The 23,378-nt window shown below is 37.4% G+C and overlaps 1 protein-coding gene across 9 annotated transcripts in view; it reads left to right on the forward strand.

Moving 5' to 3' along the window:
- PDE6H (phosphodiesterase 6H) overlaps positions 1-23,378 on the forward strand; it is a 202,278-nt gene that overhangs the window by 95,895 nt on the left and 83,005 nt on the right. For 2 of the 9 annotated variants that reach the window (XM_070049428.1, XM_070049432.1), the window contains exon 1: positions 13,876-13,916. The exons of the other annotated variants lie outside the window; for them this stretch is intronic. The gene's annotated coding sequence lies outside the window, so the exon portion shown is untranslated. Of the gene's footprint in view, positions 1-13,875; positions 13,917-23,378 lie in introns of those variants that run through there. 9 annotated transcript variants of the gene reach the window in all.

A 23,378-nucleotide genomic window follows, 5' to 3' on the forward strand; every position in this document is an offset into this window, starting at 1 on the left:
AATAAAAAATTTTAAAAATAACATGTATGCAACCATGCAGTATTCCGAGGGTTCTGACATTTATTTAAATAATTTCATGACTGTATATCTACAGGGTTCCTTGAGTCTTCAGTTTCAGAGTTACAGATACAATTAAAATATGCATATTTAAGATGGTAATTTCTTCAGTGCCTCTTAAAATAAGACAAGGCTTACACATTGCCACTTAATCCCAGAAAATTAAATGTCATAAAAATAGAAAAAGGCATGCATTTAGTATTGAAACCTAGGTCTCCCATTTCTCTCTCCAGTAATCTGCACACAACATTGTCTGTCCAAATACACTCCAGCTCAAATATATCACTTTCCAAAACCTTGCAGATTACTTCAGGAATCAACAAGTCTCATTTCAGTCTGCGAACACCCGTGCTCGCTGACTGTCATCTGATACTCACTCTGGTATGGTGTGTTAAGAAAGCTGTCTCCTAGCACCTACAAAGTCAATTTCTACAGCTACTTAGACCCCACACAGAAATGGAAATCTGGGCTCAATTTATAAAATACTCCTTCAACTCAAAGCAAAACAGAGAGCAGGTTCTATGTCTCCTGTCTTGGCGAGAGAGGCAGCTGGGAGAGGCTGGCTATTTACTCATCAGACTCTGGTTGCTTTTTCTGGATGAGGTGTGATGAAGATGAAGCCTAGGGGATTTCTCCCATGAATTCTTAGCTGGAGTGGAAGGCAGCCTTTTACACTCATGGATTCCATTGTCTCCCCATACACTGCCACATCCTCTTGGTTGCCTTTCATAAAGACACTCCTTCATATATTCAGAAAATTTGCAACTCCAAGAAATGGAGCAAAATAATTAATGGGAACCAAAGGACATATCACTGAGCAGCAGAATCAGGTGTCTTAAAGGTAGTATTGGTGAGGAGATAGGATATGAGGAGAGTGACATGTGTGAGATAGATGCAGAACTAGTCCGTTTATCACTTGCGGAGACATGAAGGGAAGGGAGGGGATGATAGTGTTGCTTACTAAATCAGCAATACACATGACCTTGAGAGCACAGCTCTGAGTTGTAAGGAGTAGTTTTGGGGAAGATAAAAATGACATTATTTTTGTTTTTCAGTTATTACTTAAATTCTACATATTTTGGTGTGATAACCTGAGGCATGTATGTAATGTGTCATGATCAAATTAGAAATAATATCTTTTGAGAAAAAATGTTATTTATTTAAAAGAGAGAGCGAGATCAGTCATCCATCTGCTGGTTCACTCCCCAAATGGCCACAATAGCTGAAGCTGGATCAAGCCATAGCCAGGAGTCAGAAACTCAGTCCAGGTCTCCCACATAGATGGCAGTGGTCCAAGCACTCAGGCCATCAGCAGCTGCTTTCCTAGGTACATTAGTAGGGAGCTGGATCAGAAGTGGAGCAGTGGGGACTTAGACCAGTGCTCCAATATGGGATGTGGTGTTGCAGGTGGCAGCTTAACATACTGTGCCACAATGCTGGCCCAGAAATAACTTTTTTTTTTTAAGAAAGCTTTTATTTAATGAATACAAATTTCATAGGTACAGCTTTAGGAATATAATGGTTCTTCCTCCCTTATCCGCCCTCCCACCCCCATTCCCTCTCCCATCCCATTCTTTATTAAGATTCATTTTTAATTATCTTTATATACAGAAGACCAACTCTGTACTAAGTAAAGATTTCAGCAGTTTGCACCCACACACACACACACAAAGTATAGAGTACTATTTGAAGACAGGTTTTACTGTTAATTTCATAGTACAACTCATTAAGGACGGAGGTCCTACATGGGAGGCAAGTGTACAGTTATTCCTGTTGTTGATTTAACAGTTGGCACGCTTATTTATGATGTTGAGGATCACCGTAGGCTCTTGTCATGAGCTGCCAAGGCTATGGAAGCCTTTTGAGTCCACAAATTTCGTCAGTATTTAGACAGGGCCATAAGCAAAGTAGTTCTCTCCTCCCTTCAGTAAAAAATACATCTTTCTTTGATGGTCCCTTCTTTCTACTGGGATCTCACTCATAGAGATCTTTCATGTAGATCATTTTTTGCCACAGTGTTTTGGCTTTCCATGCCTGAAATGCTCTCATGGGCTTTTCAGCCAGATCTGAATGCCCTAAGGGCTGATTCTGAGGTTAGAGTGCTGTTTAGGGCATTTGTCATTCTATGAGTCTGCTGTGTGGCCTGCTTCCCATGTTGGATCATTCGCTCCTTTTTAGTTCTATCGATTGTTATTACCAGATACTTAGTCTTATTTATGTGATCCCTTTGACACTTAATCCTATCTATATGATCAGTTACACACTTAATATGATCACTTTAACATGTATGATGGCACTAGTACCACCAGCTTAATGGGATTTGGAGTCCCATGGCAAGTTTTTAGCTTTACCTTTAGGGGTAAGTCTGGGAATGTGTGCCAAACTATACATCTCCTTAATTGAAAATGAATCTTGTGAATGGAATGGGAGAGGGAGCAGGAGATGGAAGGGTTGTGGGTGCGAGGGAAGTTATGGGAGGAAAAAGCCATTGTAATCCATAAGCTGTACTTTGGAAATTTATATTTATTAAATAAAAGTTAAAAAAAACTGTACATCTCCTCCGTCTCTTATTCCCACTCTTATTTTTTTACTAAGATATATTTTCAATTGGATTTAAGCACCTGTTTATAATTCTGTGTTAAGTAAAGAGTTCAACCAATGGTATTAAATAGAAAAAAAATAGTAAAAAATAATAAACTGCTCCTGACAGTAAGACAATGGCTGTTCAAGTCATTGCTTCTCATAGTGTCAATTTCACTTTTTTTTTTTTAAGATTTTATTTATTTGAAAGACAGAGTTACAGAGAGAGGTAGAGCGAGAGTGAGAGCGAGAGAGAGAGAGAGAGAAGAGAGAGGTCTTCCAGCCGCTGGTTCATTCCCTAGATGACCACAACGGCCAGAGCTGAGCAGATACAAAGTCAGGAGCCAAGAGCTTCTTCTGGGTCTCCCATACAGGTGCAGGGACCCAAGGACTTGAGCCATCTTCTATTACTTTCCCAGGCAATAGCAGAGAGCTGGATCGGAAGAGGAGCAGCCAGGACTTGAACAAACACACATATGGGATGCCGGCACTGCATGCCGTGGCTTTTTTTTTTTTTTTTAAGATTTATTTATTTTACTTGAAAGAGTTATACAGAGAGAGGAGAGGCAGAGAGAGAGGGAGAAAGGGAGAGAGAGAGCGAGAGAGCGAGAGTGCGAGCGAGCGAGAGAGAGGTTTTTCATCCAATGGCTCACTCCCTAATTGGCTGCAATAGCCTGAGCTGCGCTGATCCCAAACCAGGAGCCAGGAGCTTCCTCCAGGTCTCCCACACGGGTGCAGTGGCCCAAGGACTTGGGCCATCTTCTACTGTTTTCCCAGGCCACAGCAGAGAGCTGGACAGGAAGTGGAGCAGCCCCGTCTCAAACCAGTGCCCATATGGGATGCCGGCACTTCAGGCCGCAGCTTTAATCCACTGCGCCGCAGCGCCAGGCCCTCAATTTCATTTCTACAGGTTTAGAAATAACTTCCTAACAATTGTGAGTGATTGAAGAAAAATTTAGTAAACATAATAATGATAACATTAGTTATTAAAAGAAGTTGAAGTTAATCATCAACTTGTATAGCTGACAGGCATGAGAAAGGAACACATGCTCTTCTTTGACATCCTTCAATCAGGGGTAGATATCTGAATGGGTCTTGCGTCTCATCCAAGGGTACTTCCTTAAATGGATACTTAAATCTTTAAGACAATTTAGACTTTAAGTAATAATAGATTAACCAGAAGAAAGTCTGGTAACTACATTTGTCAAATATGCCAAAGTCCATCTGTACTACAGCCTAGCTCTATTTAACCCATCCTTGTATTGCTCTCTCAAAAGAAAACAAAGCAGAAAGGGTAAGGGAGAGAGCATCCCCCAGTTCCACTCCTTCTTGGTGTTCCCTCCATACCTTTGTTCCCTCTCAGAGAAGCAGTCATCACATAAGCTGGCTTGGACTCTGAAGATAGATTCTGTAGAAGGCAAATACCCCTTCTGGTTGAGTTATATGGTTTTTGGAATATGAAAAACTCTAGATTATGAAACCCAGCTCAGAGGACTGTTGGGTGGATTAAATAAAGGAATACATGTAGAGCTCCTTGCTTAATGGCTGGTGTGTAACACCACAGAGTGTCTACACACACAAGTGTTATTTAAAAAAAAAATTTCAATCATGTTGGCATAGTATAACTTCAGTGTTTTTTCCCCCAGTGATAACCAAAGCAGTGGACAGAAAATGCAGAACGTTGGAGGGATTGGTTAGCAAGGCCTTGACCCATGGGTACCTAAGTAGAAGCTTGGGCAGGCCATTTATCTTTTTAAACAGAAGATTGGATTAGACTATTATAATTTTGTGCTTCTAAATGATTTCATCCTTGAAATGATAAACAAGATAGAGAAGTCGAGTGTTTGAAGGAACACTCTGTTCTTAATGCAATTTTGCAAGTGGCCCTTCCAAGTCCACACCTAGGTCTGCAAACCACTCACAAGAAGCCTCGCAAAAACTTCATTCAAATCACTGCCTGTATGCCAGGAGGCCCTGTCTGCTGTTATTTCCCAGTTGTAGTCAAATAACTTCATTCATTTGGATTGGACATTGACTTGCCCTGTAATCCTTGGAACAAAAAGGGCATTTTTTTTCCACCAGGTTTGGGTCAATGAGACAAAAATCTCGTTATGGAATAGATCTGAAACTTTTCAATTTCTCTCATTTGTTCCATCTTCTAGTCACTGCAAACCTGGGAAATTGGATGAAATTTAGAAAAGGAAGGTTAGAGGGGCCACAAAGGAACCATTTCCAGGCAAGATTAGAGACAGTACAGTGCAGACCATGCCTTTGCTGATCAAGCTAAAACGTGAACAGGCTGAAAAGAGAAGATTGTTTCCACATCTGATTTCTCCTTGACAGAACTGTGATGGGAAAAAAGGCATCGAAGTCTGGATTGGGCTGACCTGTACCCATCTATGTCAGTTCTGCCTGCTGACATTTGTTTAAACAGTCTTATCTAGTTAGTCTGAATGTTGGTGGCCTCACCTCTAACTCTGATTATTCCAATTTATCATTCTCTCTGTCTCCTGTTTTCTCATACTCCTACATTATTTATTTCATGCCTTTACAAAATTTTAAAAGATACATTTATTTTGTTGAGAGAATGAATGGAAATTTTCATTGGGGTTCTTGTCGCCTATTTTTTGGTAGTAGACAAAGGAGTAGGTAAGAATGAGATCAAAACCAGCAGAAGATAAACGAGAGCATAAGACATAATATTGAGGTTTGTTCTGTTTTGATACAGCAACAGAAGGGCACGTGAAAAGGATATGAGTTGGGAATAGTAAGGATGAATTCAACATGAGCATTTGTTTGTCTTGTTCCTCCTCCCGATTCTGAGTTCTTTGAGATTAGCCTCTGGGTTTTATTCATCTTTAAAACACACACACACACACACACACACACACACCAGTTTGTCATTACTTACTGAAATAAACCAAAGCTTCTCTTACATGTATCTCAAATTCTCTGGCAGCATGAGTGAGTGGAAAAGACATAAACCTTGAGGTCAGCAGGACCCAGTGTGAGCTCTGTTCCCTCCGTCCCTTACTGACCTCTACAATCTCTCTCAACCTCACTTTCTTTATCCGAAAAATAGGAGTGATAATAGAAAGTGGTTTATAGAGCTGTAGTGAGGATTAAATGAGATAATGTATGTGAGCACCCAGCTAGCACAGTGCTGACTTATAGTAAATATTCCATAAAAGTAGCTTTATTATTATTTATTTTTTTAAGATTTATTCATTTATTTATTTTTTATTTTTTTAACTTTTATTTAATGAATATAAATTTCCAAAGTTCAGCTTATGGATTACAATGGCTTCCCCCCCCCATAACTTTCCTCCCACCCGCAACCCTCCCCTTTCCCTGTCACTCCCCCTTCCATTCACATCAAGATTAATTTTCAATTCTCTTTATATACAGAAGATCAGTTTAGCATATATTAAGTAAAGATTTCAACAGTTTGCACCCACATAGAAACACAAAGTGAAAAATACTGTTTGAGTACTAGTTATAGCATTAAATCACAATGTACAGCACATTAAGGACAGAGCTCCTACATGAGGAGTAAGTGCACAGTGACTCCTGTTGTTGACTTAACAAGTTGGCACTCTTGTTTATGGCATCAGTAATCACCCTAGGCTCTTGTCAAGAGTCGCCAAGGCTATGGAAGCCTTTTGAGTTCACCAGCTCTGATCATATGTAGACAAGGTCGTAGTCAAAGTGGAAGTTCTCTCTTCCCTTCAGAGAAAGTAGCTTTATTATTATTTCTAACAAGCTATCAGTCACTACTTGAGTCATTTCCTCCCTGTAAAATGTGAATGATGCCAGTTGTTTCATAAATTGTTGTATACAGCTCATGAGACAGTTGTAAAATACCCAGCAAGTGTCTGCTACATAACAGGTTCTCATCCCTTTATTCTCAGCCCTCTTTCCCATTCTTTTCCTTCTCTGCTTCTCTTCATGAAACCGATCCTTTCACTAAGCTGAGACAGTTGTTCCTGCAATGTTTCTCAGTGTTTGCTATCACATCTTTGCGTGTTTCATGCTTTCCTCTCTTTTTCTGCCTTCTTGTCTCAGTTGTCTATAGCAACCTTGAGCATCCCACTGTATAATGTCTTACTTAAGCTTTGCAGAATGGCATTATTTCTTCTTCCTTTAAAACTCCTTTAGCACAGTGCTTTATTTCTTCAGTAGCATATACTTTCTTTTGGGAACTACAGGTATTTCTGTTCTCCCTCTTGCCACATATCAGCTATTAATGGCACCATCGCCAGTCTCCTCTTCTTCTTCCTCCCCATATTTTCCCACCAGACTCTGACTCATTATCTTGGAAACTCATCTCTAGAAAGCCTAAGTATGTTTTTGCAGGAAGAACAAAGAATTCTCTTGCTGAATTTTCATATTGAGTTAAGAGCCTGTTTTGTGTTCTCATGTTAATCCCATGGGACTGCCTTCATAGATGGTGCCTGATTTCATCACAGAATATTGAAATTGCTTACACAACTGTATCTGACACTAGATTCTAATCACCTCCAGGAAGTCAGTCAGAGTTGTGTTTTATTCATCTATGTAGTCTTAGTGTGTTATACTTCATATGGTATACAGTAAATGGTCATTTATCTTTCTTGAACTGAGCTGATCTGCAAACCTGGTGCAATGGTTGAGCATATAAAAGCTCAAAGAGGTAGTCCTTAACAGTTGACACCAGCAGTCTCACAATTTTAACTGAAAATATCACTGTCCTTTAATTGGAATATGAATTCAGTTCCTTATGAGATAAGAAATCAGTATAATTTGAAATAGTAAATATTACATAGTATGCTCAAATAAGGGAAAATGCTGTTTCACCCTTATTTTTATTCAAGATTTTATTTATTTATGAGAGGTAGAGTTACAGACAGAGAGAGGGAGAGACAGAAAGAAAGGTCTTCTATCTGCTGGTTCGCTCCCCAAATGGCTGCATCAGCCAAAGCTGAGCCAATCCGAAGCCAGGAGGCCAGGAGCTTCTTCTGGGTCTCCCCATGTGGGTGCAGGGGCCCAAGGACTTGGGCCATCTTCTACTGTTTTCCCAGGCCATAGCAGAGAGCTAGATTGGAAAAGGAGCAGCCGGGTTGCAAACCAGCGCCCAAGTGGGATGCTGGCGCTGCAAGCAGAGGCTTAGCTCATTATGTCTCAGTGCCGACCCCTCTTATTTTTTTTTTTTAAAGATTTATTTATTTATTTGAAAGGCAGAGTTACAGAGAGGCAGAGGCAGGGAGAGAAAGATCTTCCATCCATTGTTTCACTCCCCGAATGACCCCAGTGGCTGGAGCTGTGCCAATCTGAAGCCAGGAGCCAGAAGCTTCCTCTGGGTCTCCCACAGGGGTGCAGGAGCCCAAGGACTTGGACCATCTTCTACTGCTTTTCCAGGCCATAGCAGATAGCTGGGTGGGAAGTGGAACAGCTGGGACTCTAACCGGCCCCCATATGGGATGCCAGCACTGCAGGCAGCAACTTTACCAACTACACCACAACATCAGCCCTCGTTCTTATTTTTTTCTACCTTTTGTTTATGTAGCCATCGTATTACTAAATTAAATGTTTATTTTTTTTTGTGAAAAGGCAGTATGCTTGAAAATTTTCCAGATAATAGCATAATTTAATTAAATTAAAATAAAAAAAAACATGAAAGAGTACACCATCTCCTTAAGAAAAATCTTAATGAAGCCACTTTAATAGCAAGGCTTACTATGAAAGGGTAAAATGAAAAATATTTCCTTACTGTGTTGAATTGTAAATTCTCCCCTTCAGTGTTTTTCTTTATAAATGGATTTTCACATATTTATTTACTGGAGTGGATTTATGCAAACCACGTGATGTTATATAAAAAATCTGACTCCTTGTACAGCACCAGACTTTTGCCCATTATGAATATAAGTTCAGTGGAAAGAAATAAGACTGTATGAAAGACTGTCAAATGAAATATTTAATTATCTTAATTATTCATATATATATGAATAATATATATCATATATTTATATATAATAATATATCTTAACTATTCATATATATGTGAATAATATATTATATAATATATCATTCATATATATTCATATGAATAATTAATACTTATAACATATTATTTAATTTCTTTCATTTCTATATTTTTTCTGGTCCATCAATAAAAGGCTTTCATCAGTGCCATGTAGCTTAAAATAAAGCACAAACTTTAGCTTGAAAAAAAATGAATGCATTATCCATACATAATACACAAAAAGTTAATTCATGAGTAAAGGTATGGTCATCCCAAAGCCTCTCTCCTCTCTTTTCAGGCAATTGTTTTACATTCATAAGACATTTACAGAATAGCTAAAAGGAAGAAAATTTTGTATTACTTTCCTTGTACAAGAAGCTGTGCCGTATTTGTTGGAATGGGTTTCCGCACTTTCTTCTCATCCTCAGATGATGCTGATCTATGAACTTTCTCATAAGGTCAGCACCCAGGGCTGGAGGATTTCTGGGGATATGTGCTTGAAGCCAGATTCTCGGGAGAGGAAAGGGTAGGAACTCAGATGCAGATATTGGCAGTTCTCTATACCATGGACTCTTGAGAAAAGTACTGTTTAAACACTTAGGAACTAGTTGCCAGCCATAAATCAAATGGACAATGGTGCAAAAATAAAAATGTTCCTGGAACAACTGGAAGTCAATTTTGACTTGAACTAAATCTGGCAACTTTTCTGGGATCTTTCCGCCTCCACATTTGGTCTCATATTATGCTTTGTACTTGGACTCACCCTCTTTAGGGGCCAGGCACAGTTCATCTGGCTGAGATTTTTCCTGTGTAGGCTCAAAGATAAGTAAAAAAAAAACCTGACTCATTGCTCATCTTGTCTGCAACAACAGGCTCCTATGAGAAGGTTTGGCAAAGCTGACTTTTAGGAATGGTTTCCATGTGGTGAAAGATTAGGGAAATTGCTCAAAGGGCAGTTAAAGAATCCTAAGTCATTTTGAGTGTCCTTAAAGGAAAGATCAAGAAAGAAAAAGATATTAAAACATGTCATGACTTTCTAAGTAAATTTATATAAGTTATGGCACGTGCTTTATTCTTTCAATTATTTAGAACTTAAATGATGCCTTATGGAAAATATTCTTACTGACAGTATATGTCAACATTCTAAAAATAAAATAAAATATATGTATAAAGAGGAAGCAGTTCTTATTACCCTTATGTCAAAAATGAGTATAGGCATCTTTGAAAAGAGGACCAGGAATAAAAGGTGTGTAAACAACTGAACAAATCTATAGTGAAAATTCACATATGCATATGAATGCAAATTATAGTTTAAATATGCTGATATAGATAATATATTTTATTTTTATATAATTCTTATGGGTAAATGTAGGCTTGAAACTAAACTGACTTTGTCCAAAGGGACACCATAAGTTTCCATGCTCTGGATTTTTCCTAGCTTAAAACAGTCCTCTGTGTGAATGTTTCTTTGTATATAATTTATATTAGATTATTGATCATTTGTATTAGATTATAGATATCTGAAGAGTAAACATTATGTTAAAAACTCATTATTTGCCTGGAAAATAATTTAAATTTAATAATTACATGCTAAGTTGAATTATTAAAAAGAGCAAATGTATTAGGGATGAGGCGATCTCTAAACATAGTAATTATATTTTGGTTATTTATTTGTCCATTTGTTCATTTAATCTACACATATAAACTGCCTACTCTATGCCAGATTCTTTATTAATTAAAATTTTTTTCTTTCATCAAGAAAATTACACACTCTAGGGGAATATGAAGACATGTATTTAAAAATGCTGTGAGAAAATCTTTGAGTAATACAGTGAAAAGCTGTAGAAAAATGGTCATAATATAGTAGTAATTCTAATCAACATAAGTAGACCAAACTCACCAAGCTATTTAGAGTATATTTTTAAAAAGATGTCTAATAATATGTGATATATAAGAGACACATAGTATAGACATTTTTAAAAAAGTATAGGCATTTAAAGTAAAAGGGCAGAAAAATTATATCCAGCAAATGTGAACAGAAAGAAAGTTGTGGCATATGAATCATGTCTGGTAAAGTAGAAATCAAGAAGAAATGTCATAAACTCAATGAAATTTTTTATTTAAAAATTTGTTTTTCATTTTATTAGAAAGGCAGAGATACAGCAAGATGGAGACATAGAGACACAGAGATATCTTTCATGTGCTGGTTCACTTCACAAATACCCACAATGCCTAGGGGTGAGCAAGCCAAAGCCAGGAGCTAAGAATTGAGTCCTGGTTTCCTACGTGCATAGCAGGAACCCATCTACTTGAGGCATAATCTGCTGTCTCAAAGTGTACACATTAGCGGGAAATGCGATAGGAACTAGAGAAACTGGGACTATAACCAGTTACTCAGATATGGGATGCTTGTATCCTAAGTGACATCTTGACTGCTGTGCTAAGCACCCACCCTGGTGTGTACTTCATACTGGAAAAAACATCAATAGAATAGAAAAATATTTAAAAATTTCCACAATGAACATAAATGTATCTAACATTTCAATATATGTGCATTTTACCTTTCAATCTGTGAATAAATCAGGCAATGAATTATACAAGCTCAGAGATAAACAAATCCTCAAAGTGAATACTTTAATATATCCTTTCTTGAAACTCAGAAACTACACCAAACAAAATACTTATTGTTTTTCTATCACATTAAAAAATTCTTTTTTTTATTTTTCTTTTTTAAATTTTTGACAGGCAGAGTGGACAGTGAGAGAGACAGAGAGAGAGAGAGAAAGGTCTTCCTTTTGCCGTTGGTTCACCCTCCAATGGCCGCCACGGCTGGCGCACCGCGCTGATCCGAAGCCAGGAGCCAGGTGCTTCTCCTGGTCTCCATGTGGGTACAGGGCCCAAGGACTTGGGCCATCCTCCACTGCACTCCCTGGCCACAGCAGAGAGATGGCCTGGAAGAGGGGCAACCGGGACAGAATCCGGCACCCCGACCGGGACTAGAACCCGGGGTGCCAGCGCCGCAGGCAGAGGATTAGCCTACTGAGCCGCGGCACTGGCCTTAAAAAAAATTCTTATCATGACACAATGGAAACTTCAATAATTCCAAAGTATCAGTATGATATAGGCTACATATTTAGATCAAAATGCAATAGAATTATAATCTGAAGTCAAAATGATATCTGAAATATTTGAAGCATTTGAAAATTAAGTAACATATTGTTGAATTATTTCTAGGATAAAATGAAATAAAGAATGAAAACATAAAAGGAAATGAAAGATTGCTTAGCTTTGAATTATAATAGGCACAGTAGATAGCAAAGGTTTGTGAGAGTAGATTTAATTAGTGCTGAAAGAGAAACATATAGTTTTACATACATTGGCCAGAAAACAAATGAGGTCGAAAACATGTGAGCTAAACATGAATCTCGCAAAGTGGAGAAAAGAATCCAAGAAAAGAAAGAAATAATAAGGATGTGGGAAGAAATCAGTGAAACAGAGAACAAAATGTGATTTAGGAAAATATTTGTAGGAACAGTATTTTAAAAATTAGTAAAAGAGATATCTCTGTAAACACAAAAGTATTAAATCCAAAACTGGCAGGAGAAGAAAAAGAAAATTTGGACAAATTAGTGATTGTGGAAGAAATCAAAAGCTTACCCTCCAGAATCTCTCCAGGTCCAGATGACTTTACAATCCAGACCTATATATATATATATTTTTGAAAAGTTTCTTTTGTATACTAGTTGCTCCACATAATTAAATGTAAAGCTGAAGGTATTTGGCTTATTTCATAAGACTAGCAAGTTCTTGATTTCATGAAAGCTAATGAAGAAAATAAAAAGTATAAGCCTATTTCAATTATAGTGAAGATACTAAAATCCTATGTAAAGCATTGCCTAACAAAATTAAAAATTTTAGCTTAGAAATTAAGAATTATATATACTGATCAGGTAGTGCAGCCAAGGAGTGAAAGCATTTTTAATATTAAAAAATCTATCAATATTTTCATTATATTAATAGATAAGAGAAAAATTTTACAGTTATTTCAAGTGATGCAGAAAAACCATTCAAAGGCATATAGCTGTTTGTTATATATGTATATACATAGTCACGTGTCACTTAGCAAAAGGGATATGTCTGAGGAGTGCATCATTAGATGATTTCATCGTTGTGTGAACCTATAACCTCACTAGGTGATAAAAAATTATCAGACCACTGTTGTATATGTGGTCCATTGTTTACCAAACTGTATGTGGCACATGACTATATATATATATATATATATATATATATATATATAAAATCGGCCACCATTATATACATATATATAATTTTATGAAGTTAGATATAAAAAAGAAATTCCTTAAATTGATAAAGATTATTTACCAAAAAATTAGAGCAAACATTCTATTTAATGGCTACATTTCACAATACAAACAAAAAGTCAAGTGTTTTTGAATTAACTTATCCAAAAAGGCATGGAATCTCTATGAAGAAAACTCTATAAAACTCTACAATAATAATAAAAGATAATATGAATGGATGAGCATATCTTCCATACCCATGGTTAGGATGATTTTTTATTAGAAAGATACAAGTTTTTCTGAACTTAATCTGCAAACTCAATACACTTAGTTGTAAATTTTGAGATTTCATGAAAATAATTCCTTGAAAGTTTTACTTTTTATTTGTGACATTTAGATCTTCAGTCATCTGACTAATTTTATATATGGACTAATTTTATCTTTTCCCATATGGACAGGTAAATGTTCTAACCCCTTCATGTAATATTTCATTTTTCTCCCATTGATTTGCAATGTCTTCAAACTCCTAAAAAAGGGATCTGCTACTAGTTTTGGTATTCTGTGATATTGGTCTATTGGTTGACCCTGTGCCAACAACATCTAATTTCCTAAGACATTTAGTAATTTCACTTTCTAGAAGAGCAAGTGCTGTGGTTTATATATAATTTATCCCCCAAAGCTTGCTGTGCTGGAAGTTTGGTCCCCAATAAAATGGCGTTAAGAGATTGTGGGACATTTAGATTTGACTAGATGATGGAGGTTCCATCTTTATGAAGGGATTAATGCAGTTCCCATGAGAATGGGTTAATTATCAGAAGCAAGGTTTTATAAAGTGAATTCAGCTTCCTCAGCTTGTTCCCCTTTTCCCATGGGCTCTCTTCCAAATGTGCTTGCTTGCCCTTTTGCTGTGAGGCCCATCAGCAGCCACAGTGATGCTGGTGCTAGACTCTGGGATGTTCAGAACTGTGAAGCAAGTAAGTTTCTTTTCTTCACGAATTACTCAGCTTCCAGTGTTTTGTTATAGCAAAGGAAAACAGAATAGGACAAGTTTCCCCCTTTTTCTTAAAATTATACTGGCCAATCTTGGCTTTTAAACATTTCAAATAATTTTTTATCATCTTGTCAAATTTGATTTAAAATCTTGCTTCTTTTGGAATTTTACTTGAATTTGTTAATGAATTTTGGGAGCAGTGACATCTTAGAACATTGAATCTATTCATGCACAGCCATGATGTATTTTAACATTATTTAGCTCCTTCTCATTTTTATAAACATTTAGCTTTTCCCTCAAAGATTTCATTCACCTTTCATTTGACCTGTTATGAGTTTTAGTGTTCTTGTGAATGGCACTTAAAAAGTTAGTTTTAAATATAATTTCTGTTGGCATCTTTAAGAACACTGCATTTAAAAGTACTCTATTTTTTACCTGATAACTTTACTGAACTCTCATTAATTCTAAAAATTTACTGTAGAGTCCTTGGTTTTTCTATGAAGGCAGTTATGTAATCTGTAAGTATTGACAGTACTATTTTTGTGTATTTCCTTCAAAATAACATTTCTTAATTTTATTTTTCTTTTTTTACTGTACTGATAGGAACATGGTATATAGGACGTATTCTTCCCTTGTTCTTAATTTAAAAGGCAATATGTCTAGTGCCTCACTCTTTTTTAATATGTTGTATGTATAGGTTTTTTTTTATAAAAATGGTTGCCTATATCAGGAGAATTATGTTCCCATTCAATTTTAATTTATTAAAAGTTATTGTTTTCAAAATCATCAGAGGGTTTTGAATTTTATCTGATGCTTCTTTATTAAGATAACAGGTTTCTTCTCATTGATCTCTTAATGTGATGAGTTGCAGTAATAGGTTTTCTAGTGTTAAACCATCTTTGAACAATTGAAATGTCTTTTTTTTTGGGGGGGGCAGGCAGAGTGGACAGTGAGAGAGAGAGAGAGAGAGAAAGGTCTTCCTTTTCTGTTGGTTCACGCCCCAGTGGCCACTGCGGCCGGCATGCTGCGGCTGGCGCACCGCCTTGATCCTAAGCCAGGAGCCTCGTGCTTCTCCTGGTCTCCCATGCGGATGCAGGGACCCAAGCACTTGGGCCATCCTCCACTGCACTACCGGGCCACAGCAGAGAGCTGGCCTGGAAGAGGAGCAACCGGGACAGAATCCGAGGCCCCGACTGGGACTAGAACCCCATGTGCCGGCGCCGCAATGCGGAGAATTAGCCTAGTGAGCCGCAGTGCAGGCCAATTGAAATGTCTTGTTCATAATGCATCAGATTTGAAAATATTTCTGCAAAATACTTTGCAACATTTTATTTATGTTTTGCTAATATTTTATGTTGGATTTTTATATATGAGTTCCCAAATAAGATAAGCCTTTAAGTTTCCTTTATTTATACTATTCTTTGTCTGTTTGATAGAAAAGTTACACTAGTCTAACTGTATGAGTTACACAGAAATTTTCCTCTTTTTCCTATTCTCTGGTATACTTTATAAAAATGGATTTTTTGTTTAAAAATATTTCAAGTATTATTTCTTAATTTTTCAATGGTGTTAAAAATTTGCTATGTATATGAGTTTAAAGTTTTTCTGATAGTTCTAGCTTTATTGCCTATTGTTTAGAAATGTGGTCTTTATATTTATTCTTTGGTATTTTTCAAGACTTTCATTTTTGACCTGATACATGATGAATTTTTACAAATGTTCCATATTTGCATAAAACTTCTTTAATTTTTGAAGGCAAAGCTGTATATAGGGTTTTAAAAATTAGGCTTATTTATTAATTCTGCTATCCAAAAACTTCCTTGGCTTTATTACAATATTTTGTCTGTTTGATGAAAAATTCTTGATCTGATTGTAAATCTCTCTTTCACATTTTTCCCTTTATAATTTTGAAGGTTTTTTTTTATTGCAAACATATAAGCAGAGAATTTTCATAGATTACCAGTGAAGTTTTTCTTTGTCATTTGGTGTCAATGCTTTGCCCCTTTTACTTTATTGTAACTCATATTAATTTAATAAAGCCATTGATGTTTTATTTAGCTTAGTATTTGGATGATATCATTTTATTCTGTCTTTTTTATACTTTAATAAATCCTTATGTCTTATTTAGCTGTCTTGTTAATACATGCAGACAGCATTTATAAGCCATGTTAATTTACATCTATTTTCATTATTGAGCTGTCTAGATTTATTTCTGAGATATTATTTTGTTCTTTCATTTGCTAAGTCTTTTGTGCTTCCTTTTAAAAGATTTTTTTTTCATGTTTCCTTTGGCTTATGTGAGACTTCTTTATTCTATTTCATCCATTTATTAATTTATAAATTTTATACATTGTAACTAATTATTGAGGTTTCCTTGAATTATTAACATCTATACTTCTTAGCATTATCCAAAATTAATCTTTTGAACAGTTTTAAGATGTTTAATGCCAATTGAAGTTTTAGTTACATTATCAATAATGCTTTTTACACCTGTCGTTTGTTTTGATTTGCATGCAATCAATTTATTCTCTTTCTATACTTTTTGAAGTATATCTTCTGTCAAAAGGGTTTGTGTATGATTATAATATTTGTGTAAAAGCATATTTATTTTGTTCTTCCTCTGAAATCATAGTTTACTTAGAACTCAACTTTTATTTTGGAAGGTTGCTTTCCCTCACACTCAAAACTAGATAGTTTTTTTTTCATAGTTTGTGGATCCTTCCTTTCTGTGAAAAATCTGAAATACTTGTAATAATTATCTTTTTTACCTCAGTGAGAATTGCGAATTTTTCTCAAATTCTTTTGTTGTTCTGTGTTTCATTGTGTTATGGATAGATGTGGCTCCATTACATAACTGAGGACTGTGTGTCTCTAGTCTGATAAATTCAGGCATGTTCTAAGGCATTATTTCTTCTAATACTCTAACCTTAGCTGCACTTGCTTTAATATTTCCTCCTTCAACTTTTATCAGTTTATGTTGGACCTTCTCACTTTTTCCTCTGCATGCCCTTGCATATCTTTCATGCTGTCCACTTTATCTCTTTGTGGAATTCTGAGTCGCTTGCTAAAATCTTTCCTCCGGTTCACTAATTTTCCCCTTTTGCTTATTTGGTCTCCTGATTCATGCTCTTGGTGGCCAATTTCCAAATGTATTTTGTAATTTAGATAATGTGTTTATCTTATTTGGGTTGTTGTTTGTGAAACTCCCAAGTAACCAACTCATTACAGTATCTTTCCAGAATTTTTTTTTGTCTTTTCTGCAAATGTCCAAGGAGGCAGAATTTTATGTTAATTTACCAACTTGGGTGTTCTTGGATGCAAAGGTAGTATACATTTGGACCCAAAGCCCATCTGCAGAGTAAGTCTAACTTTTTTGATTTCTCATGGGAATTTTTTTTTCTCCTGGCCAACAAGCATCCGTGTAAATTTATGTTCTGGCAGATTATTTGTTTGTTTGTTTGTTTGACTTCTTTATTCAACAATGTCTTGCACACCAACTTTGTGCTATACATTATGCTAGGTGAAAGCTGTTTTCAATATAAAGATGTATCTGACACAGACCTCAAGGAAGTGTGTGTACAGTAGCTCAGGTGGTTACTCAAAAGTCTCAATAGCAAAACAGAAAGGCTTTGGTATCTCATGGCAAGAGAGCCTCCTTAAGGGTTAGCAGGCTCAGTCAGTGCCGGGGTCTGTAGTGTACATCCCTCTTCAGACTCTGGAGCCAGAAAGTGTTGTTTGCTTTTAACTCTTATACACGGAGATAATGAGATTATTTCCACAAATAATTTTGGTTCATCTGTGCTACCCATTTCTAGCCACTGAAAATCCCCTTTGCTCAGTTTAACCTAGACTGAGCCCTCTTCTACCAGTTCATAAGCCTGCCACAGTGGGGTTTCAAGACTCAGGTTCTTTAGAATATACCAAAAGAACATGGAAGCAGTTGTAAGGGGTAAAAGTACAACTAAAGATGTTAATTAATTCCTTTCTCTAGTAGTTGTTGGCTTTATCCAACAACTTAATCATTATCAGGATCATTCAACTCAAATAATGTAACCATACATCTCACCACTTCTTCCTGTGTCTAGTGCTCCTTTAGGTATTGTAGCTCATTCTAACTAGGCGTCTGTACTTCCCAGTCATAGATGTTATTCTTAGACAGTGACCATCCTCACATACTTATGCTGATTTCTAATGATGGGCACATTTTCTTTTTCCCTGGGGCACAGAGTCACTTTTGGTATAAGGGTTATTTCTGTTGAACTGGTTCAGTAAGATTTTTTTTTAACTTTAATGTAATATTCACTTTCTTTTTAAAAAAAATTATTTTATTTATTTGAAAGGCAGAGTTACAGAGAGAGGGAGATAGATAGAGATAGAGATAGAGATAGAGATAGAGATAGAGATAGAGATAAAGATCTTCCATCCACTGGTTTAATGCCCATATGGCTGGTTCCTGGCCAGACTGTAGCCAGGAGCTGGGAGCTTCATTCAGATCTCTCTTATAGGTGCAGGGGTCCAAGGTTTTGGGCCATCTTCCTCTGCTTCTCCAGGTGCATTAGCAGGAAGCTGGATCAAAAGTGGAGCAGCTGGGACTTGAACCGACGCCCATAAGGGATCCCAGCATGCAAGCAGTGGCTTCTTAACCTGTTATGCCACAATCCCAGCCCCAATATTCACTTTCATTCATTTTTCAAACCGTCTGTTTATCAAGCATATGCAGAGCTAGGCAAAGCAGGTGAACATTGTAATCTCTTGGAGATCAATTTTAGAAGAGGAAATAAACAGTCAACTAGCCAGATTAAGTTAATAAGGTTATATGAGCTATAGTGGTAAATGTTAAGAGAAAATAGAAAGATTAGTACTTACCCTGTGCATCTTCCCTGTTCTACATGATCTTTGATTCATGTATTCATTTTTGGATGTTCTGCATTAGCTCACATGCATCTGCCCCAATGGATGTTCATCAAGATTTTGTGCTGTGTGAATGAGTACAACAGGTAGATCTCAAACCCTGCTGGAACACATATTTTTGTGGAATGAAATCATTATGAGAATGCATGGTTATAAACTTTGGGAAAAAATTAAGAAAGGACATGTACAGCATTAAGAAATTATGTGATTATGTACTTTTTAATGTACTTTCATATTTAGGATTCAGACATAATTTAGGGGGTTAGAAAATCTATTTGTTTGAAAGACTTACAGAGAAGCACACACACACAGAGGCAGAGAGAGATATCTTCCATTTGCTGGCTCACAAACAGCTGTTGTTGCTGGTCACAACAGCTGGGGATGGGCTAGGCCAAAATCAGGAGCCAGGAATTCCATCTCAGTTTCCCACATTGGTTGCAGGGATCCAAGTACTTGGGCCATCTTTTGCTGCTTTCCCAGGTGCATTAGCAGGGAACTGGATGGGAAATGAAACAGCTGGGACTCAAACTGGTGCTTATGTGGGATGCTGGTGTCATCTTTGGTAGTTTAACCTTCTGTGCCACATGATGGCCCCTAAAAAAGAATTCCTAAAGAAGAATGTTTGAGCTGCAATTTGAAGTACAAATGAGTTCCATGGGTTCAACTGGTAGGAAGAACAGGAAGAGCTTACAAGCTTGTATCTTACCAACTGAAGGAATGGTAACTTTATAAAGTGTAAAGTATAATGAGACTAAGAGTATTAAAAAACATAATATGCTCGAGATTTGGCAGGACCATGCACAAATGCAAAATGTCTGTTTTCTTAAAAAAAATAATAATTTAGGGGTAGGTGTTTGGTGTAGCATTTTTCAATTGGGACAACCGCATCCTGTATCAGAGTGCCTGGGTCTGAGTCCTTGCTTGGCTTCCAGCCCAGCTTCATATTGGTGCACATCCTGAGAAGCAGAAGATGATGGGTCAAGAACTTGAGCTCTGCCACCAACATGGGAGACCTGGATTGAGTTCCGGGCTGGTGACATCGGCCTAGCCCAGCCCTGGCTGTTTCTAACTTTTGTTGGATGAGATGGTAGAAGGAAGATGTCTTTCCATCTGTCTCTTTCTGCCTTTTAAGTAAAGTTGAAAATAACTAAATAAAATTTTAAAACATTTAAAGATAACTAGGAACCATTGAAGAATTTACTTTTTAAAAAAAGGTTTATTTATTTTAAAGGCAGAGTGACAAAGAGAGAAAGGGAGAGTTCTTCCAAATGGCTGTAACACCTGGGGCTGGGCCAGACTGAAGCCAGGAGCCAAGAACTCCATCTGGATCTCCTCTCTGGGTGGCAGGGGCTCAAGCACTTGATCTGTCATTCGCTGCTTCCCAGGTGCATTAGCAGGGAGCTGAATTAGATGTGGAGAAGCCAGAACTTGAGCTGGCACTCTGATGTGGGATGTGGGTGTCCCAAGTGGCAGCTTAACTCACTGTGTAGCAGTGCCTGTTCCCATTGAAGAACCTTAAGAAAAAGAGGAAAGGTATAATCAGATGTTTTTCATTAAAGAAAATTTATTGGTTTTATTTATTTGAAAGAGAGAGAGAGAGAGAGAGACAGTCAGGGATCTTCTAGTCAATGGTGTACTCCCCAAATACCTGTAACAGCTGGGGCTGGCCAGGCCAAAGATAAAAGCCAGAAGCTCAGTCTGTGTCTCCCATGAGTGGTAGGGACACAGCTACTTGAGGCTCCTCGTGTGCATATTAGGAAGAGGCTGGAATATGTAGCAGAGCCAGGACTTGAATCCAGGCATTTTAATATGGAATACAGGTACCCTGTCGCTCCCCGTCTTCGTGGAGGAACGACACAGGACCCTGCGTTGTTCTTTCGTCTGCTCGGCCCTCCCCGGGTTTGCTGCTGGTTCTTCCCGGGTTGGCTACCGTCCCTTCCACCTCCGTGGAAGGGCGGTTCCCCCTAGCCACTTTCCCCACTTCCGCAGGAGAGTGGCACACCGCCGGCCGGCTCTCTCGGGGGCTGCACAGGTGTTCCTTCAGATAGATGTTCCCCTTAGATGTTCCTGGTGCATGTTGTCTCTCTCCTCCTTTATAGTCCTCTTCCACCAATCCCAACTCTGCTACCCACACGCCGAGTACGCTGCTCTCCTCCAATCAGGAGCAGGTCCTACAGTTTATTGGTTGAACTGGAGGCAGCTGTGTAGAAGCTGTTTCTCCCTTCTCAGCGCCATATTGTGGGAGAGCAGATGCATAGAATAAGTCTTAATTCCAGTAACTTAGTCTAGTCCTAGTTGCTCCCCACAGTACCCAAGTGGAATCTCAACTGCTATTGCCAAATGCCCACCCCTGGATTGTGTGTGTGTGTGTGTGTGTGTGTGTGTGTGTTTTTATCAATGAGTTTGGGAATACTATGGGGAATAGATTGGAGAGGGGCAAGAGTTAATGCAATGAGATCACTGAGGGAAGGGTATTGCTGAAGTCAGGTGAGAGGAGATAGTAGTTCAAACCACGATGATATTCAAGAGTAAGAAAGAAAAAAGGAGAGAACATTTCTTTGGGAGATGATGGTGAAATCACTAATGTAGGAGTAAGGTCTGGTGTCAAGGTTATTTCCTTTGTTTCTGGACTATGCTAACTTATTGCTAATCTAGAACAGTTGACAATTTGCAGGGAGCAGTACAAATGGATATGAGTTGAGATGTTTTTGTGATACCTAGCTAGAACTATAGAGTAAAGATTTGGGGTTTTTTGTCTGATCTGAACAGGAAATAGAAATTTGGGAGCCATCAGCCCATGCAATAAAACACTTACATGCATTTTCCAGAGCAAATGGAAAAGTTTCCTTCCCTAAATGTGTCCCCACCTGTCTTCCTGCCTAGAACCAACTGTTTTGTACCCAGGGATCAATGAGAGGGATGAGTCTTTAGGAATAAGTGATTCTCATTTCCTTTTGCTTACTCTTTTTTTGGCTCCTTAGTGAGTAATAATAATAAAACCAAGTAATATATTTCACAATTTTAACAAAACTGAGTTATATATAGAGTTTAAACCATCTGAATCCACTGGGGTGATTTGCAGAGTAGGCGATCAATACATATTTGTCTTTTTGACCAAGTCACACAAAAAGTATTGCTAAATCGCTTTCTTAGTGATGACTTATAATTAGGTTGCTGTAAGAAACATGACTGTGGCCATAAATATTTTTTTTTTTGCTTCCCCTTAAGAAGACAAGAGAAAGCCCTTCCCACCCTGGAGGCTCATTTTGGCTACACAGATGGTTCAGTGACCTGGCATAACCTCAGACCCAAAGTTCCACTCTGTCACTTAGCCTTTGGTGGGACTTCGGCCTTCTTAGCTAATATATTTTGGCAAACACAAAGTGTTTTATGAGAGAGGCCATGTGGAAGGAACTCTGTAATTTTGCAGATTTCACCAGTGTTTTTAATTGCTCCCCTTCCCATATTCTCTATTCAAGCAAATTAATTTATAGATATGTTGTATTTCCCATATCATTTTCCATTTCTTCTCTAGGGACCAAGAACTCAAAATGAACCTTCACTTAGTACTGCCTCATGGATTTAAGTGAGTCATTTATAGGAACCAAAAACAAACAATTTCTCAGGCAATTTCAAGTTACTAACAAGGAAGGGATACAGGAACCAGAGGAACAGGATCAGGAGGGTACTCCAAAAAGTTCATGGAAAATGTATTTACAAGATAAATTATTTGGTACAAAAATGCTTGAAAACCATGCAAATGAGGGATCTTCAATGAGTTCATGAAAAATGTGTATTGTGAAAAACTATGTAGGTACCTCAGAATTTTTTTACACCAAGATAAACTTAGATTTTAATTCCATTTTCTCACAAATCCTTTGAAGTATCCTCAGATATGTTGAATATTTGGGTAAAGCTTGAGACTATGGTTGGGAAATGTTACAGGAAGTCAAGAATTGAGATTGGCAATAGGTCTCAGAAGGTATCTCTGAATAAACAGGGCTGGAGGTTTCCTTCAATGGTGCTGGGTCAGTAAGGGGCAGGGATCAATGTCTACAGGCCCAGGATCGTCTCAGACTGATTTTCTTTACTTTACACCAATGCATTCTTTTCAAATGCTTTCTCTTCCCTTCGTGTTCCTGAGTCCTTTTTGTTTTCTGTGGACCAGCTCAAGTCCTATGTCTGTATGACTACTGTTAGAGTATTTAACTGTCCTGAGAATGATTTAGGTAAAAGTCTCTTTCTTAATAAAAAAGATCAACTTATTGTATTATGTATGCTTTAGAAAGCAGATTTTGTAACCTTTTCATTTGTCTTAAACATTTTTCTTTCTTTCGCCTAGAAAGAATTTTCCTTTCTAAAAATTCTTTTTTTTTTTTTTTTTTTTTTTTTTTTTTTACAGGCAGAGTGGACAGTGAGAGAGAGAGAGAGAGACAGAGAGAAAAGTTTTCCTTTTCCATTGTTTCACCCCCAAATGCCCGCTCCAGCGGTGTGCTGATCCGAAGCCAGGAGCCAGGTGCTTCTTCTGGTCTCC

This window comes from Oryctolagus cuniculus, chromosome 9 (genome assembly GCF_964237555.1).
Source record: "Oryctolagus cuniculus chromosome 9, mOryCun1.1, whole genome shotgun sequence".
NCBI lineage: Eukaryota > Metazoa > Chordata > Mammalia > Lagomorpha > Leporidae > Oryctolagus > Oryctolagus cuniculus.